The sequence below is a fragment of the Dermacentor variabilis genome, chromosome 9 (assembly GCF_050947875.1).
Source record: "Dermacentor variabilis isolate Ectoservices chromosome 9, ASM5094787v1, whole genome shotgun sequence".
NCBI lineage: Eukaryota > Metazoa > Arthropoda > Arachnida > Ixodida > Ixodidae > Dermacentor > Dermacentor variabilis.
Window position 1 is genome coordinate 129,874,202 of NC_134576.1, and position 20,229 is coordinate 129,894,430.

Genomic DNA, 20,229 nt, shown 5'->3' on the forward strand with positions numbered 1-20,229 from the left:
TCGTTCTGCTGTTCTCGCGTTATTCTCGCGCGAAGCGGCAGGCCACACCCGTCGCCATGGCGACGAGGGGACGCCTCTGGCCGCTGATTGGCCACCGCCCCGGCGTTTGTCGTCTGCTTCTTTTCTTTTTTTTTTCATTGTCCGAGCGTGTCGTCTGGTTCGGGAAAGAAAGGGGGGCTGGACGACGCAGGGGCTTTTACAATGAAAAATGGCGGCCACAGAAGGGTGAGGTGAGCCTCGGACGGACGCCGGTACATTATGCTCGGCGCGGGACCTTAAATGCGTTCGAGTCGGAGCTAGGTGCGCTCGTGGATTAGGAGCTTTTAAACTTTTTTATTCTCACTCGCCTGCGTCTCGTCGACGGTCGCAAAATCTGTCACCATACTATAGCGCTGACTGTGTGTGATCTTTGCACTGGATTCAGGTGGCTTCGTCTGACTACTCAGGGTACGTCGTTTCTTTCGCCTTGTTTTTGTATTCATGCGCGCTTTGCGTCGAAACCATTTCCCTATGGACCGTCTAGAGTTCATGCAAATGCGGTGGGTGTTATGATTAGCATCTCATTATTCCCATCTACGGCGAACATCTCGCTGATACAAGTTTGCGTTGCCTAGGCGTTTCGAAAACTTCGCGACGAAATGTTGAGTGGTCTCTGAGTCGGCGCGTGGTTACTTGCGTCCCGTTCGTTGTGACGTATATTTGATAACAGTTGTCAATATTGTCAGAACGTGCACGTGAACGTACTCTCAAAAGATTGTGGCTGCAATCTCAAGGCGCAGATGGAAAAAAACAGCGTTACTGGACGATGATCGGTTCTTCTCACGTAGTTTGTACTCATCTTGCTGGCTTAATCGCTTGGACAGCCCGAGGACATAAGGGCACACACTTCGGCAATCGTAGAAGCTACGTTATATGCCGATCTGCATTCGCCTGTTCTCGTTTTAAAGAACTTTTTGACAGTTTTCAGCATGTCAGCAGCGCTAAAGAATGTCCGGAAGCCAGTGCTGCTCTCTCTCTCTCTCTCTCTGAAGAATACATTCATGACAGATGGCTATATGGTGCATTCATGCACGCGTGACCAGTTTCGGTGTATTCATTGCGTTGCTTTGCATTGCTATTGCTTTCATTTTTTTTTTCAATATGTTAGATATATATTAAAATATATTTGATGCCATTCCTATAGCGTCGTTAACGGTACCATTTGCACGTACTCGCGGACAACTTTCTGCGGCAGTGAAGGAAAAGCTACGGAGGCAAAGCGCTCACGAGTGAGCTAGCGCTTGTGAAAAAGAGTCCCACATTTTTAAAAAAATCCTCGTCAGTTTAAGCCGGGGAAGAGAGAACACGGACAACTTATTTGCAACAGCTAAATAAGACAAAGCACACCACTGAGTGATGCAGTTGACTTATTTTGCGGCTTTTCCCTTTCGCGCCAGGGCAAACGCGATATGGCGTCAATTTCGGCGTCTGTTACGAGAAAAACCAACTGCGGTGTCAAACGCTGCCGGACTACTTCGCGCAGTAACACAAGTGCTGGAGCTCCGCCTCCGTAGCTGTCCGCGAGCGTAGACGTTTTCACATTCCAAGGTTATGCCTCAGATTCATGTGCACTTATTTTCTATCAGTTTGGCGACCGTAGCTGTTTAGCATGGTAGTATGAAAACTAAACATTTACTGTGAAGCATCTTTTGTCTCATTCTTGACACCTTGCATGTGGTAGGCAAGTCGGTAGGTATACGTTCCCGTCTCGTCTCGCTTTAATAAATATAAAATGAAGTGTGACCGACGGTGGAATCGCACCTCTGCCGAGCAGCGCGCCGTATATATATACTTACTCATCTCGTTCCAAAGGCAGTCAGCCGTTTGAAACACTTGGCGCGTGCCAGTGTCTACAGTCTTCTTGCCTCGTGACAGCTCGCCCTTTGAGGCATGATCTTAGACTGCACTATATCCGGGACCGGCCCACTTTCCCCAACGCTTTCCTCGTATCTGTGTTCACGCATTATAGATACTGCGACGTTGCACTGACTTCATCGTCGCCAAAGTTGATCATGCTTTAAACATTTCTTTCAGTGTTCGAATGCCATCGTCATTTTAACATGTGCTACATGACATAACCATCGGTATACGTACGATTCTATAACACGTGTGCGGCTGATGGCGTCCAAATCCATGTTTGTTTCGCTTACGTTCGTCCACTATACTCATGTAGAACCCAATTAACCATCCTCACGTCCTAAGCTTGCGTCTCATGGCACGCGTAGGTATATATGACTGTGTTGCCATACGATCGTCTTCGACATTGTTTCTTATACAATAATTACTGGAGCGAACTCCGAGATTGATAGATATGCTACATGGATTTGTCTGACATTCGTGCGTGTGGATTCAGACGTTCTTGTTACTTTGTCTATTACGCTTTATCTGCCTTCATTGTCCTGAATTTCAGGACAATCTATACTTCTTCAAATGCAGAAGACTATGTGGACGCGCAAAAATTTGGAAGACACGCGCTTAGGCTTCGCCTTTAGGAGTGGAACGCGGTAGCATTCAAAGATCCCTGACTGTTTGTCACGCTTCCCGGCAACCGCAGCTTTTCTTGCGGATGCGCCGACGCGAGCGCCATGTGGATGGTGTTGCTGCAAGGAACCGGACCAACCAGACGGCCTCACAGACTGTGACTGTGACAAAACTGCGTTTTATGTTCTCTCTCTCCTTACTATCTACGCCTTCCCTTCTTTCCTTTTTTTTTTTTTTACTTTCAACATCTCCTGTGGCGTTGAACTGTGACAAGACTGCGTTTTATGTTCTCTCTCTACTTACTTTATACGCCTTCCCTTCTTTCGTCCTTTTTTTTTTTTTTTACTTTCAACATCTGTGGCGTTGACAAACGCCTGCCCTGAGTCAAAAGGGATCAGGACTACTTACTTAACTTACTAAGGAACCGAGCGGGCCGTGCCGCTCTGTGAATCGAAGAAGCGCTGGAAAAGGGGGTTTGTGTTTGAGTTTCCGCGAAACGGAATAATTTTAGGGGTATATATACTTAAATTACAATCCGACGCCATCATGTCTGTAGGTTGTGTTTAGGTCGTACTTTGCGACTCTTCTGGCGCACTTTGAGGAATTCAATTAGTTCAGTAACGCCCATGCGCCACGCGGAGAGCATGCGTGGTCGTGGTCCCCAGTAATCTTTCGCGGAACGACGTCCGACCAGGTCTGACGCCGACACGGGATTTCCTTTTTTCTTTGTTTTTTGCTGTGATACGGGGCCCTTAACGCTGTCGCTTTAAATTTACTGCTAATTGCAGCGGTTCGGCCTGTCGAGGTGGCAAATTCGAAACGCGCATGCATGGCTTGTCCGCGAGAAATTTATAAGGGCGTCCTATATATATACGGCCCCTTGCCCGATGCATGCGTCCCCGATGTAATTGTTTCAATATTGGACTTCTCTTGTAAAAGGTCCTGTGTTCGAATCCTGCCGTCGGGCGATTGTAATAATGTTCATTCAATTATTTATTACACCGCATACTTTGTTAAAAATGGCTATACTTGACAAAGTCACGAAGTCGTTTGAAGCCAGAAGGACGAAGTTTAGGCTAATCCATATCTACTATCATTCCCATGCTGGCATGAACCGCCCTGCTTGCAGCACCCGTACGCGCTACAGCGCCAGAGTTCCCTCTAGTAGTTATTGTACGAAACTCTATGTGCATGGTCTTGGAAGCGGTCATCGTCGAGCATGCTCTCGTCACACAAGTTTACGCTCGCTGTTTGCTGAACCGTGTTTTTCGCGCTGTGACGTCACGGCATCGACGCGCATGCGCAGTCCGAGCGCGGGTGGTTAGATCTTCAAGTACTACCGATAGCGCGCCAGGTGGTGTTGCGTGAGGGGAGAGGGCTTCGCCGCGACGCCACGTCACTCGCCCTCGGAAGCATGTGTTACCCGCCGCGTGCTCTGTATCCACGCAAGTTCTCGCCTGTGCTCTAACCGCGACTCGGTGAGGCCAAATCAAAACGCGTCAGGCGTCTCAACGCGATCTCTTGGCCGCGAAGAGTGCATAACTGCAAGTATATGACGCTCAGCAGCGTTCAATTCAGCATTAATGCTTTGGCATTCACAACTCGCAGCAAGTGCTTGCGTGTCCATGGATTTTCATTCCCTTCTTCAATCCACACTCCTATAGGTACATCTGTATTTGCAGCCTTCGGTATTTTGTTTCCCTGTATATTATAGGGCGACCGTTTGATCACCAACGTCATTAAGTATCATAATTGAGGTCTGATCTCCTTCAAACGAACCGGCCGGAATCCTAGAGTTTCGCTCTTTTCTCCGAAGATATAGAACAGAAGGCTGAATTATTTTTCGCCTTCATTCAAACGCGCATCCATTCGTTGAAATCACTAAGAAGGTTACATTTTAGCGACTGCAGCTTGCGCGCAAGCGAGGCCGAAACAATTGTATCTGTATACGAACACGATGTGTGGATACATGTCGGGTCATTTCAATGTGAGGTCATTTCAATATTAGGCATAACGCGCGCAGCGTCACGAAAAGGGGGGGGGGGGGACACCACCCACGCGCTGCCGTTCAAGTCTATACGCCTTTCGGTGTTCCGCGGTGTATGCTATACGCGTCTATACGCTATAATACACGCACCCGCTATATGTTAAATCTGCCTATTGATTAAGCACTGTCCGCTCCGTCCCCGTGTCGAATCCGAAGACAGCGTATACGGATGCAATATTTAGTGTATGCGAATCGGGTGGTGTCCGTGTCTCGATCGAGGCTGCAGTTCGCGTGTGTATAATCAACGGGGGCGGGGCCCCGTGGCTTTTCGCCCGACCCCGGGGTTCCGACGTCGGGTCTGTGAGCCGAACCTGCGCGCGCGGGGCTTCGATCGGCGCCGAGCGTATGCAAATCCAATCTCTCTTTGCACGGGACCGTCTCTCCGAGACGAGAGTCCGAATGCGTCGCGAACCACGCCCCTCTCTCCCTCTTCCCCCTCCCCCACGCCCTCCTATTCGTATTTGCTTGGAGGGCATACTTTTGCACGGCTGTGGTGCTTTGGCCGCGGAGCTCCAACTTTGAAGTGTTCGTAAATATTTGATACAGAGCCTCCTCCGGTGCGGGCGAATATTTCACTGGTGAATTAACATTGTTATTGAATTTGTACATACACAAATGTGATCACGAAAAGAGAGAAAAGAGTGCTATCGACTGCCACCAGGAGGGGACACAGCGCTTGCCTGCTAAGGAAACAGGTACATAACTGCGTGAATATTGGCAAGAAAATGTAAATATATAATGAGGGAGAGGGGACGCAGTGAGAAGGAGGGCAACGTGTTTTCATTTATAATACAGGCGGTGAATTATGTTTTGACATAACTCAAGGTTCTTATAATTAGCTGCGAGCTTTCCCAAAAGATGAAACACAAGTACATACTGCAAAAGACGTCATAATTATCAGCCGCAGCAGCAGCACTATAGCTGCTAGAGGACGGAGGCCTCTCCCTCTCAGCGATTTCCACTTACCCCCGTCGTGCATTAGCTGACCCCCGTCTTACGCGTGCGAATTTCGTAATATGCCGTTCTTGACTGTGCTTCCCATCTCTTGACGCCCATTCTGTAACTCTGACGGGTCACCGTCTGTCTTCACTATATATATACGCATCACGTGGCCTATACACAAACTCCGTTTGCGAAGGTTGTGGGTTCGATTCCCACCTGCGGCAAGTTGCTTTTTCATCCACTTTAATTTCCATTAATTTATCGTTTATTTTTATTTATTTCCCCTATGTACAACAAGTAATTTCCCCTATGTTGTCCTTGGTGTCAGTGTTTGTTGGCTTCTTATGATATATATATATATATATATATATATATATATATATATATATATATATAATATGGGTATTTCTAGAAAGATGGACACAGTTTATTGAGATAGGGGCACATAGAAACTGCTAGGGATACCCTCTCTCTAATACATATATAAACAGACATATATATAGACAGAAAGGTATACATTGAATACTGTTTCATTTTGCTTGTAGCATACTTCATGCTTATCTACAGCCCGCATAGCCTGCTGGGAGAGATGACCTTGAACAATGGCTGCTGTTCTGTCACCCGCGCATTATCGGCTGAATGAGTCTTGTGTATATACATCTCAGCCCTCTAGTGAATCAGGCAGGCTATAATATCAGACAGGAAAATGGAGGGCGATGCACCTGCGACCCTGAATGGCGACATTCGGACGTGCATTCAACGAAGACTTCAACTTCGCGCGTCGTCTGCTCATTATTTTTCCACGCGCACACAATAGCGCACCGCTGAATGCGCGTCGCCTCGCGGACAGGATGTGACGTCCCAACCTGTCGTCTGGTGCTTAGCGAGCTGTCGTCTGCTGCTGGCTTCCATTCGCGAGCTGTCTGCGCGCGCAAGGTGCACGACTGTGAAACTGTGGCTGCAGGTGAACTATGAGCCTATGTAGTGCCGGATGGTGCTTGGCTTCCCTTTCTTTGTCGTCTGCAACGCTTTTCTGGTCGTCTGCTCGGATTCCTTCTTTAGCGTGTGCGTGTTTTGCTCTTGCGTAACATAGCGTGACCGGAAACGGAAGTGATCTGTTTGCTGCAGTCCGGTGCAGTCGTGAGATCGTTGACCGTGAGGTTTGTTCGTCTCGCTTCGATTACGCGGCCAAGCCCCCGGCGGCTGCGCTTTACCTTAGCGCGCCCAGGGATGCAGCGCCCTCTTTTTTTTTCTCCCTCTCTCTCTAACGAAGTACAGTAGCGAGCAGCTCACGGCAGACGATAAACAAGCATAAAAACGCTTTACAACTCGCTGAACCGGCCTCGTCTTTTGTATAAGCCTACAAAAGGGAGCCGAAAAGTTAGCTGTAATGACAACAGAGAAAAACCAGTTCTTTATGAAGCCTACCGTATAGCGCTCCGTGAAGGATTACCCTTTGATTGGGCGGTCACGGCCGCATGAATGTCGGCTTCGCGCCGCATTTGTTCTGCTACTGTGGGAAGCGGCAAGAATTTTCTTCGTAATAATCTGTCATACATTGACTTCCCATATAGTGTTTTACAGCGTGATTCTCCTTGTAATGGTGTCGCCGCGTTTAACGCTCCACTTCTTGTTTGTTTCGTTTATCATATACTCAGGTTGAAAGGCCTGACTGTTTTTTAAACAGCTTTCAGACGAGGTGCAGCCTGCGATTCGTTTCAGCGAAACAGTGGTGAGCGTTGACCATACCGCGGTTCTGGGTATATGCAGCAACTTGGTAGTTTTCCACTGTATACACTTCGTTCTAAGAGGAAGCTTCCACAAGGGGCCAATCCCAGTTTCGGGTTTCTTTTTCTTTTTTCACATACTGGTGAAACGGAAAAATGCCCTAGTATTCAAGAGCGGAACCGATTTGAATGGGATATTTAAGTGAAAAATATTTCAATTCTATCGATCGTAGTAATCAAGGCGCGTATTCACAAAAAAATATATTTCGCTAGAATTACTCGTACGCTATATATAGGAACGAAAAGCTTTGCGAATGAAATTGCAAATTTTTGTTTAGGGCTTCGCATTTCTTACAGAAATTACCTGAAATCAGTAAGCAGTAGAATTTTAAAAAATTGAAGCGCCAAGTTTCCAAATCTTAACTCTGCACGAAATATAGATATTGCGGTTGATTTCGTTAGAACAGGTCAAGCGGACAAATTTGACGTGTGGGCTTGCAGTTTACTGGAAATTCTTACAAATCTTTCGAGGCTATTGCAAAAGTTATATATTCACAAATTAATTTCAGAGCGGTGTATAGTACATCGATTTTTCTCGCTTTAGATGTCTCAATAGCTGTATATATTTGTGCTATCGTTTTCTATGTTGCTGAGTTAGTGTCGCAAACTTGATTATTCGGATCTTTAACATCTTGCGATTTTCAAAATTTTTCAGCAAGAAACTGGTGGCTTAAACAAGCACCCTGTTTCGTAGAGACGATAAATTTTACCTTTCCGAAACCAATGTGTTTCATGAAAATCGCTGCAGTGAATGGCAAGCTAAGCGATTTCTCCATTCCCATGTATTTAGCTAAAATCTCCTGAAATATGTGCTGTTTCACTGACGACTTCAAGGTCCGTGGGTTTAGACGATACATTTGCTTCGCAACCGATTGCCGAGTGAGAATCCAAGTTTTACCGACCCATTCGCAGTAATAGGTGCCGTTATGGCTTCGTGTATGCAGAAAATAATGATCTGTCTTTTTGAGCCATGTATCTCTCGAACACATAATGTCCCGAGAAGGAAATACCGATACGCTTTTGCTCTGTTCCATTGGCGACCTTTGCGATGGTTGGGTTAACCTAAACATTAAGATGGCCTCTCTTGTAGGCAACGTGGTCTATTTTGTTATGATCTATTTCATTTCCCATTCTTTCGACTCTTCATCGTGGTTCGGTCACCGCTGTATCATTGTTGTCGACGGGATGAGCCACAGAACGCGACGGATGATAAAAAATGGAAGAGTGTAAGATGGTATGGATCGTTACAAGATACGGCCCTTGGAGCCTTCCTTATCGTTGCAAAGCTATAAGAGCTTGATGTTAAGCCGGAAGACGCGTCTATCTCCTCAGCATTTTTTAGTCAAGCCAGACGTATCGACACGCAAAATGACTGAGATCTACAAGAGGTTAAGAACAATAAGCTCTTAAATCTTGCTTGTCGCTACTTTTGCATTTTTAGTTCAGCATTATCGGAGTTTGTCGCATACAGCAGCGAGCCGTTCATGTGGACAGTTTAGTTTGACGTCATTCCATGTGATGCTGTGCTGAAGACGACGAGCACACGATGCGCACAGCGTCCAGACGGTACACATGCCTCCAGACTACTCCAGACGACGCGTATACGCTCTATAGCAGACGGCATGCAGACAGCGTGCGTTTTTACGTCGAGCAGGCACCTTTGCGAAAGGCGACGTTCCTTTTCCGGGTGCCAGACGGGTTCCCGTATAACCGTCGGCGTCTGACTTCTGTGGCTGACGTGCTGCAGTGCGCTCGGTAATTCCTTCGAGGAAAACACTCAAAATAAGCGCGCCACTCGTTAAGAAAAAGAAAAGAAAGAACAGAAAGGAAAGGAAAAGAGAAAAACTGAGGTTTCTGCGTTTCAGTTGCGACTCGCGAGAAGCGCTTCTTTGAGTTTGAACACGAATGATTCTGTGTATATTTAGAAAAACCGTCAGTATCATGTGTGACCAATTTATGAGTGTACATAAGTGCTTTAAACACCACCATGCGCTAATTATTCAAATCTAGGACGTCCAAAGAACGTGGCGATGGCGTTAAATGAGTTTGACTACAGCTGTTTCCACACGAAGGTTTCGGCAATAATTTTTTGCTTCCTAACGAAGGTCTTACTAACCCGTCACATCAAGCACTTCTTTCGCTACGAAATTGGTGATACGTTCTAGTCAGGTCGGTTTCGATTCTAATTAGGCTCTGCTTTTAAGAGTGAACGCTGCAAGCTTGTTTTAATGGTGCAGTGAGCTGGTGTGGCGGCTGGTTTTATTGCCAACAGCCAACAGGTGGCCATCTTATTTCATGGCGCGTCCTTATACATGTCGGTCAGTTGTGTGCATTGATGCGCCTTCTCCTCGCCTCATTCTAATCAATCAAACAACCAAAAGTCAACTGATATTGGAGGTAGGCGCCGTACTGCCTTGCATACTGTCAGGTCAAACTGAAACCTTTATTCAATGTCTGCGCAGAGCTTGCAGCAACATTTATAATAACTTTTTGCAGACGGCTTATAAACGGCTCTGCGGACACACTGCCGCGATGTCGGCACGCGAGCTATACGTTTGACATTTGTTTCGGACTGTGAACTGACGGCGACTCGCAGTCTATAGAAGCGATGGTTACCTGTTCGTATCAAGCAGTGTCTATAGCTTTAGTAGTTTGTCTGAGTGCCACATCAGTGCCATGCCTTCAGCGTATGAGGTTGTCGCGTGGAAGTTCGGATGTCTAATGGCGGTTCCGTATCACGCTTTCCACTCGTTAGGTTTATGCGCAGTTTCGGCGTTCACTGGCATCTTCGCCAAGAGTCTGCAGGTGCGACTCTCCCGATGTGGCGTGTCGCGTGTGCACCAAATGACCAGACCGCGACCTTCGGTGCCGAAGGTCGCGGTGACGCTACTTGTGCTCTTGTTGACGGCACGGTGTGTACAGTGTTTTTCGTTGTTTTCCTTTTTTCTTTTCAGACTTTATTTCTTCAAACACTGGCAGGGCGTGCACAGTGTTTGTCGTTGTTTTCCTTTTTTCTTTTCCGACTTTATTTCTTCCTGAGTAGTCATTGGGACTTTGGGATAGCCGTTGCCAAAGAGGCCTACATCTTAACATTTTCTTCAGTTCATAAAAATAAAAAAAAGGTTTTTTTTAGCCTGTACGTGTCGCCATTTGCGGAATGTCGGAGACGTAGGCGTCAACGGCAGCTGTGCTGTCGCCATCTGACGGCGTCGAGGTGAAACAGCGGGCACACGGATAATAATTCAATAACGTATTACGCTTCTCAGTTGCTGGTGCAGTAAGATCGCCAGAAACAGCGTAATGATGAATGTAGTCTCTCTCTCTCTCTCTATCTCTCCCTATATATATATATATATATATATATATATATATATATAATATGCAAAGTTAACCCGCCTAGAACATAACGCAATGTTTCTGGCGCTTTGTGGTTGAGCACATACCGCCGCAAAATGTCGCTACCATCGTTGCACCGCGGCTGTCTCTCATGCTTCGACATTTCTCGAAACTACAATACCTTTGTACATACAGGCGGGAACTGTCTGGGACTCCATCGATTGGCTCAACGACTTCCTGGAGAAGGGAGGTCACAGTAGAGATTGTTTCTGGGTCATTTCACGTAATTCAGATAATGTCCGCCCGATCTCAGAGGGGCCGTGCTTCAGAAGTTACTCGTTGTTGTCCCTTTCCTCCTTTCAGCGCCAGTCGCACTTTCGCTGCACCTACAGCAAGCGAACATTAGGAATATAACCTCGCTTGTCCCGAGAGGTTGATCGTATCGGTTGGGGGGAAACGGGCTGTTTTGGTGCTAGCGAGTCCTAGTGTGTCGTCGTCGTCGTCGTCATCATCATCATCATCATCATCATAATCATCATCATCATCATCAACCGCAGTACGAAAGGCAGCTCACCATCATCAGCAGCATCAGTCTATGTTTGTCCACTGCAGGATGAAAGGCAGCTTACAGCGATCACCAATTACCGGTGTCTAGCGCTATGGCCGATTCCAACTTGCGCCCGCATGTGAAGCCCAACTTCCAAGTGCACATACAACCCGAGAACGCGTACACGCTGGCACGGAAATGTGCGGCGCGGAAATCTCAACTCGGCGCAATTTCACGGCCGCCCGTCAATACCGAGTTCAACGCTCTGCAATAAAAATGAAGAAAGAAAGAAAGTGAAAAAGAAAAGAAAGCAAGAAAAGGAAGTGATGGAAATGTGTGGCGGCTCCGGAAAAAAAGTGGCTCAGCTGCCAGGGCCCAGTCGACGAACTTTTCCAGTTTGCATGCCGGCTCTCCCGGTAGGCGTTGACGAGCCGAGTACGCCCTTTTCTTTCTTCCTTCTTCGTCCCTCATTACTCATTTTTATAATATATATATATTATATAGGCGCCATCGTTTCCTGCAACATGGCGGCAAGAAGGAGGTTTCCGTATATATGTGCGAGGAGCACGATAAAGAAGGGGATCGCGTGCAGCCGACTAGCGGCCCGGTTTTTTTTTTTTTCTTTTTGATTATATCTCCACCCCCTCCCCCCCCCCCAACAACACTTACATTTTTTTTTTCTTCCTGTCTTCGTGCATTTCTATTTGCGCGCTCTCTGACGTGACGATGGTGAGAGTCCTTTTTTTATCCCGGACATGCAATGTAACATGCTCACGCAGAAGAAGAAAGATGAACTCAAGTATAGTAGAAAAAACAAGAAAAGCAACCAAGGCGTTACTCATTCCTTTCTTGTCCGGCTCCTTTTGTTCTCGTCGCCCATCGTCGTCAACGTCATGATCATCATCATATTCTTCGTCACGTTTCCGCGCATTCTCGTGCCTTGCACGGAGAGCACTTCATTTGTTGCGACTAGCGGTTTCTTTACTTGAATGTGTCTCTCTCTCTCTCTCTCTCTGCCCTGCCCTTGCATGACTTCGCCCTTCCCTGCGCCACTTTTCTATAACCCACTCGGCAAGCGCCATGCAGAGGTGGCGCTAAATCTGCCTTTTCATGTTCCCTTTATTCACTCGCGCGAGAGCGTTCACCCCCCTCCCCCCCCCCCCACACACACTTTTTTTCGGCACTGGTCACTGCTTTTTCTATCTCGCCTATCGGCTATCGCGTGTACTCTTCGCATCTGATATTTCAGGTCATGTACCGCACTGACCCCCCCGCCCGTCAGAAATAAAACAAAAATATAAAGAACTGAGAGCTTATTAGAAAACAATGCTAAATCAATTCAGACTTGTATCTTTTTTTTTTTTTCGGAAGTACACGGTCCTCGATTGAGCAGGAAAAGGTTGGTGCATGCTAGTTGTTAGCTAGCTGAGAAAAATAATGCTAAACTTTCTTATTAAAATTTGGTGCCTAACCCGCACGTCGTTGTGACGTCACAAATTTTAAATTACTTTCAGGGATACTTGAGCCGTTCTTGCACAGAAGTTTTTGAAAACTTACTAGGTAGGTTGAGTGCTTTGGTTCTCTTTGATTGTACGCAGTCTTTGAATTTTTTAATAAACAAATTCGCTGTAGAGGTCATGTGGCATAATGTTTGGCATCCAAACAAGGCGGTGGTTCACAGGGAGATGGAGACTTGAAGTGGTCAACAGTGGGCAAACAAGGAAAGCCTTAGGCTGGAGCCCAACGTTTCGACAGAGGGACTTGTCTTCGCCGGGCGCGAGCTATCTTGCCACACTGACTTGTCTTGGTCAGGTAAACAGCTTACGTAGCGTCTTTAAGTTGTCTTCGTCAGGTGGACAACTTAGGAAGCGTCTTTAACTTGTCTTCCTCAGGTCAACAACTTACGTAGCATGTTTAACTAGTTCTCGTCGGCTCAACAACGTACACAACGCCTTTGACTTCGTCAGGTTGACAACTTACTAGACTCGCCCTTGACTTGTTTTCGAGGCTCAGCTGACGTTCCGACAAGGATGCTAGTGTTCGTCAGGGCAGCGTCTTACGTACTATATTTGTCTGACTGGTCTTCGAGGCTGGAACCAAGGTTTCGACAAGGCGATCTGTCTTGGTCAGGTTAACAACTTGCGAGACTGGTCTTGGAGTTATCTTCGAGGCTATAGCGCCAACTTTCAGACACGAGGACTTAGTCTTCCTCAGGTCAAAAACTTAAGGGACTCGCCTTCAACTTAGTTGTCATCGAGGCTAGAACCAAAGTTACGGCAAGATGACTTTCCCTCAGGTCAACAACTTACGAAACTAATCTTTGAGTTGTCTTCGAGGCTAGAGCGAACGTTTCTACAAGAGGACTTGGTGTTCCCGAGGCCAACAACTTACGAAACTAGCATTTGAGTTATCTTCGAGGCTAGAGCCTCCTTTTAGACGAGAAGACTTGGTCTTCCTCAGGTCAACAACTTACGCAGCTAGCCTTTGAGTTATCTTCGAGGCTTGAGCCATCGTTTAGACAAGAGGACTTGGTCTTCTTCAGGTCAACAACTTACGAAACTAGCCATTGAGTTATCTTCGAGGCTAGAGCCTCCTTTTAGACGAGAGGACTTGGTCTTCCTCAGGTCAACAACTTACAAAACTAGTCTTTGAGTTATCTTGGAGGCTAGAGCCAACTTTTAGACAAGATGACTTGGTCTTCCTCAGGTCAACAACTTACGCAACTAGTCTTTGAGTCATCTTCGAGGCTGGAGCCAACTTGCGGACAAGAGGACTCTGTCTTCCTCAGGTCAACTTACGAGACTAGTCTTGGAGTTGTCTTCGAGGCTGGAGCCAACGCTAAGACAAGAGGAGGAGTCTTCGTCGTATCAAAAATTTACGAGGCTTCGCTTTGACGTGTCTTCGACAAGTCGTAGACAAGTCTACTCCAGCCGTATCCCTTCACTCGGGCATGTAAAAACACTATACTACCGCTAGATGGCGCTAACCTTCCCGCGCTTTAATCTGTATCGTGTGGTATCCAACTCGGCATAGCACTGGCTTACTAAATCCCTTTATTGCCACGAGGACAGCTCGACGGCCTAGTTATCTGAAAGTAGAGGGAGAAGGGGCAAGAAAAAGGGTAATACGCCACACGTTGTGCATTACAGGGTTACACGCGCGGGGCGGGTTACAGGTGCGTTAATGCGGCACCTCTCACCTGAGCGTGCAGAGAGAAGCGTGCACGTATGCACGCATATGCGTATGCACCTCTCTCGTCATATCTGTAGCCTGCCGCTGCGGGCCCTTCGTCGGTTGTGCCGCGCTCCGCATCGGCGTCGGCCTGGCGCCGAGAGGAGGGCTAGCTGGCTGCGGGCGTGCGCGAGGGTCCGTCACGCCGTTTCCGGTGACCCGGCTCCCCGCACGCACAACGCGGGGTCGTTGCCGCCGCTGCTGCTGTCCTTCTCTGCCGCTGCAGCTTCTTCCGCTTCTTCCGCTTGCGTTCTTTCCCTCCTCCTCCTCCTCTTCGTCCTCACCCGCACCCTCCTCCTCGCGCATAGCTTGCCCCGTTCACCACCTGCGGCCCGCTCCGCTCGTCGCACCCGCGCATCACCCCCTCCTCCTCCTCACCCCCACCCCAACTACCCTCTCCTCGCTTGACACCCCGTGCTTCTTCTCACGTCACCTGTCTCTTCTTCCTCCTTGATTTTCTTCTTGTGCTTGTTTGCTGTCGATGTTTTTGGTGGTGATGTTGCTGGCTTCTTCCTTTCCTTCTTCCTTTTTCTTCCTCTGCTATCTTCTTTCTGCTTCTTTGTTCGTCTACTTGTTACTTCTCTCTACGTCCTCTCCGTCTTCCTTTCTCATGTTTTCTTTTTCGGAATTCTGCAGCGTTCTTACTGTTGCCCTTCTTTTTTACTTCTTCGCTGTCCCATCGCCGGTAGCGATGATGGAGAGTGGGCAAACAATGCTTCCAACTAAAGTGCGCGCCAACTCGGTTCCGCGAATCTCGATCTTGGCGCGAGAATTAAGCCACGCTCGCGTTACACCGAAGGCGTGCGTGTGTTCATGGCGGCGAAGGGTTGCAACATCGCGTGTGCCCCATGGTGTTGTGCCATCCCCTCACTCTAGACTGTCGCGATTGCCTTTTAATGGACGCTAATAAGGAAAAATGCCTAATAACGCTAGACTGGTTGATTGTACTCCTTGAGAAATTCCTTCACGCATACCGTGGGAGAAGAGGTAGAGATATGTGGATGAGCCACGAGAATGAAAGGCCGAACTGCGTTTTTTTTTCAATTTCAGTAAAGGTCCGGACCACGGCGCCGGCAGCGTCAGTGTATATGAATGACGGATTTGGCATGCGTTTCTTAGTGCGGAAAATTAGTTCGCAGGCGCCACCAGTTTTCTACGTCGTCTCCTTGCATGCGTAAATCACGCGTGTAGTGTTTTGTCCTCCCCCTCCTCTCCCTTCCCCCCCACCCCCCGCGTTCGCCAACAGGCATATCTCACAAATGGCGGTGACTCAGTGGCTGTGGTCTCCAATCACGAGGTTGCAGGTTCGATCCCCTGCCGCAGTCGCGGCGTATACGCACTCCGATGGAATGCAGCGAATGTTCGTTTATAAAAATGTACTCTATGATATTGGTGCGCATTGAAAAGACACAGGCGGTGCAAGTTATTCAAGAACGTTTCGCTATGTATAAGATGGCTCTGACATCTGTGTTGCGCAGTGACGTTTACCTAATCAATCAATCAATTAATCGATGAACAAACGGACCTCGACTCCAGAACCGTTCCTCTCTATATATATATATATACAGCAGCATGGAATAAGCGCAGGTTCTATAGGTTAAGGTGAGACTCGCGTTTTAATGACTATTTTCGGTGTTTACTGCCTTGTGAGGTTGCTCGATTCGGAACTTATATTTGGCGATCACTTCGGTCCACTCCTTTTACGATTGCGGGGAAACAAATAAAAAAGAAAGTTAGTTTCATTGCGCGAACGCGGGTCACGTGACGCGCAAGCGTATGGGTGCTATAGCGCACACGACGCTATCGGCCCTCGTTGCGCCTTGATGCCCACACTGTCCGCATTGCATATCGTGTGGCCGTGTCACACGCAGCAGCCGCCGGAGTAGAACGTCCCGTTGTAAACACTGACCGCGGACACTCGCTGTGAAAACGCTGACATGAGGAATCGCGGCAGCAGCAGCGAGCGAAGCGACCTTCGCGCTTCTATCGCTTCAACGCACATTCAGCGTTGAGAACACGGCGCACGCGAAGCTACCAGCTTCGAAGATAAAGCGCGCGCCGATCACGCGCGGCCGCACAATACGCAGTTGCCGCCGAAGTACAACACCCATCCCTCTCCTCCTCCGCTGCCGTGGTGCAATGCGCGCGACGGAATGCGGCGCGCTTCCTCCCCCTGCGCATGCGAGATTGAGTCGCCGTCGTCGGCTCACCGTCGCATGCTTTCGCTTGTTACCATGAGACAATGCACACCACGAATGCATCGCCAAGAAAACCAGTACCAACTGCCAGAGGAAGTTAACCCAGCGCGCGTCCGCCTGCCTTCCCCTCCGCGACGCTTCGCCTCGTTTCTCCATCCCCACTTCGTTCAATCTTATCTACACATTCCTCTAGGTGGCGGTGCTTTGTCGCACGCTGTAAAACCCATTGAACTTCGTAAAGTAGTGCCACGCTTTGAAGAATGCCGCCGCCTCCTCGCGCGCTCTGGCTGAGGCCGACGCCGCGTCGCCATTGGCCTAATAGCATCACGTGGTCCCTCGCGCCGTGCATCAGCGGCATTTTTGCTCGAGAAGCGTCTACGAAGTGGCGAGGAGCGCATGTTGGCGCCGTTGCTACGCTCGAGCAGTGTAGGCGGCGCCACGGTCGAGAAGGGAGCGTGAAAGAGAGGAGAAACGAAGAGTGAAGGCGGAGGAGGAGAGTGTCGCTATACTTTACGAATTTTAAGGGGTTTTAGCGCGCAGAGCGCGCTCCTTCGTACTACCCCGGCGCGCGATTTTCTTCACCTCGAGGCGCCTTCCTCCTTCGCTTGCTTGGCTGCCCCAGACAAACGCCGCGGACTTGAAGAGCTGGCCAGTTTACGCTTGCGCGCAAAAAATGAATAAATAAAACGGTGGAACGAATGCGGGGAACTCAAGGAAACGCAGTCGAAGACACTCGAGGTTTTAGGCCGCGAAATTCGCACGTCGGCCTGGCTATACGGGAATTCGTATGTGCGGGTCATTCCTCCAAACGCCAAGGCGTATAATGAACGCCTATTTGAAAAAAGATTCCCTCCTCGAAAAGACGCGTTGAGTTTCTAAATTGCCACCAACAAAAATGTAATACATCATATTATTCCTTACCGTGAGAAAGAACTGAGGTCGGATTGCTATAATTTTGTTCGGAGTTGCTGTCAATTCTTACTTTTCCATTCAACGACACAAAGAAACGTCTGAAAAAGTCAGCACCTCTTTGTGTACCTCCGGAAATACGTGGTGTTCACAACGCACCTCGCAACAAAGGCTCCCTAAGGGTAACGGGAGGTAATCTCGGAGACCATGATCTTGCGTACTGTAAACCCCGGAAGCGACATCATGGCCGCTCTTGCGATGCGAGCGCATGACACCGACAATCAAATGTAAATTAAGGAAGAAGCGACATTAAAGAGTGAAAATCACTTTGACATCCGTGAGTCGGTAAGGGGAATAGAGAGACTTGATTTCCTTTAAGTCAGTTTAGGCTTTGTCTTGCACATCTGTGACGTCACGCTGACGTGACGACTTCGCTTTCTCGGCGCGAAATTCAAAACTGACAATAACTGTGGCGTCAATTTTTTTTTTTTTGCGCCAGAATCAAAATCACTTCAAGCAGCGTCGTGACAGGATACTTCTTGAATCTAGCGTTGCTGTTCATTGTCGCCTTACTAAGTATTTAGCTGCTGCTAATGCGCTCTGGCGAGTGCTGTCACCTGTATAGTCATCACCACAGAGCCCCACCTCCACCTCTGGCGATTGCGGTGACTTAACGGTTCCAAACGCTCCAGTTCGACAATTTGGAGAGCGCCTCATCATGCTTTGTTTCTGCAGTCTTTATTCACCTGTTTCCGTGGTCGGACTTGCGATAAGGCGCCGGTATACAAACGGTGCGTGTTCTCGTGCAACAGGGTTGCCAGGTACGCTCGTCACGGAACGCCTACTCCATAGCTTTTTGACACGCACGTGCAATTTCGCGTGAGCTTTGAAGTGTCCGAAGGTTTAGGTGCAATAGTAGATCGTTGGGCAGGGAAGACGTTCGTTCGATCGTGCTGTTCACTTACACTGGCCATTTTTTTTCTCTTTTCTCATTAGCAGGCTGTGCTCCTGCCTTCAATCTCGGCCCAGAATAACCCCCTTCAGGCGCTGCAGTCAGTTATGCCCGTCGAAAATTTAGTTTCACCACATTTCTTGCGCTGTCAGAATCGCGAAAGAAAGCGTATATACGCAGCTACGGAACGAATTGACAATTTTCATTTGTTCAGCGAGTTTTTTTTTCAAGCCTGAAGAATGCGGACTCCACGCAAGACTCTCTGCAGGAACGCCAGATATAGGAGACTGTGCAATGTCCATGGCACACTTGGAAAGTAGCTATATGCAGCCGCTGGGGAAAAAAGAAAGACATGTGCATGGTGCAAAAACATGCGAAGAAACAATGAAAGAAGTGAAGCTACTATACGACGACGTACTCACAGGGAGAGAAAGCACCCAGACGTCTATACTTTCCAACTCGCTTTACTGAAACGATATATATATATATATATATATATATATATATATATATATATATATATATATATATATATATATATATATATATATATATTCAAACTCGCAGCGACTGTCTAATCAGAAGTGTTTCAATATGTACGAGGCACGATTTAAATATCGCTATCCTCATTAGCGCTGTTGCTTTTGACGCACTCGTCTCGGCAAGTACCATTGCGCGCGCAGCCTCTGAAGGTGATAAACGAGCGCTTCTCTCTAATGAAGAACGAGCAACGCGCGCATCCCGAGACGCGCTCCACATATGCGCGTCACAAGTTCGCCCGTTCTCCTTTCGGCTTTCTCCTCGCTCCTTCATCAATTCGTCACGCAGGCCTGATCTCTCTCTCTCTCCTCCGAGGCCGCCGCTGGTGAGGTCGCTCGACGCGCCCGCTCGCTCGCTCGCCTAATCTGCTTTTCCTAACAGTTCGTCGATCATCTCGCACGTGTGCATACACTGTGTTATAGGAGTTTCGCATCGACCGCGTGTCCCTTTCAATCACCGTCGCCGCCGCGAACGGAGGAGCCGGTCAGGCACGGCCTCGTCCTCGGTATACGCGTCTTATACGAGCAGCCTTTCGTCGCTTAATTAACGCCTGTAGCCTCTCTCTCGCTGGCTCGATCCATCATCTCAAACACTCCGATCGTTGTATACTTTGAGCTTAAACCCTGGCCTTGTTTCTTCTCTCTCTCTCGCTCTCTTGTATCTCTTTGTATCTCTTTCTGTAACGCAATATTGATAGGTATACGAAGCAATCGTGAGGGTGGAAAGCGAAGCTCGGAATTTGCTTAGCCAAAGCCTTTGTTCTAGGCTGATGAGATGGCGCCGATGTAGGCAGCGATGAAGATTTATTGGCTCGAGTGTAGAGCGATTCTGCGCAAGATCACGACGTGCTCGCGTGCTCGCATGATACAAGTCTGTAGGTTATACGCAGCCACGGCCGCGCAGTGGCTGTGGCAATCTGTTAAGTGTACGAGGTCTTGGGTTCGATTCGTGGCCTCGCGGCGCACGCATTTCGACGGAGGCAGAATGAAAAAAAGAAATAAAGAACCCGCTCGTGTACTTACATTTAGGCGGACGTTAAAGAACTCCAAGAGGCCAAACTTAATCCGAGGCCTGCCACTTCGACGTCTCTCGTAGCGCCACTGTTGCTTTCGGGACTTGGACACCTTGAACGAACCAGTCTGGAAACAGACATCATTGCCACCACACGGCAAAAGGGGTGGGTGCCGTCGCTGGTTAGTGAAACATTGTTTACACTGGGG

General features: G+C 48.3%; 1 long non-coding RNA gene across 1 annotated transcript in view; it reads left to right on the forward strand.

Moving 5' to 3' along the window:
* Window positions 1-219: 219 nt before the first annotated feature.
* The window catches only part of LOC142558186 (uncharacterized), a 55,623-nt gene continuing 35,613 nt past the window's right edge, over window positions 220-20,229 (forward strand). Inside the window, exon 1 of the long non-coding RNA XR_012822970.1 lies at window positions 220-447. This is a non-coding gene — a long non-coding RNA (uncharacterized LOC142558186). The remainder of the gene's footprint in view (window positions 448-20,229) is intronic.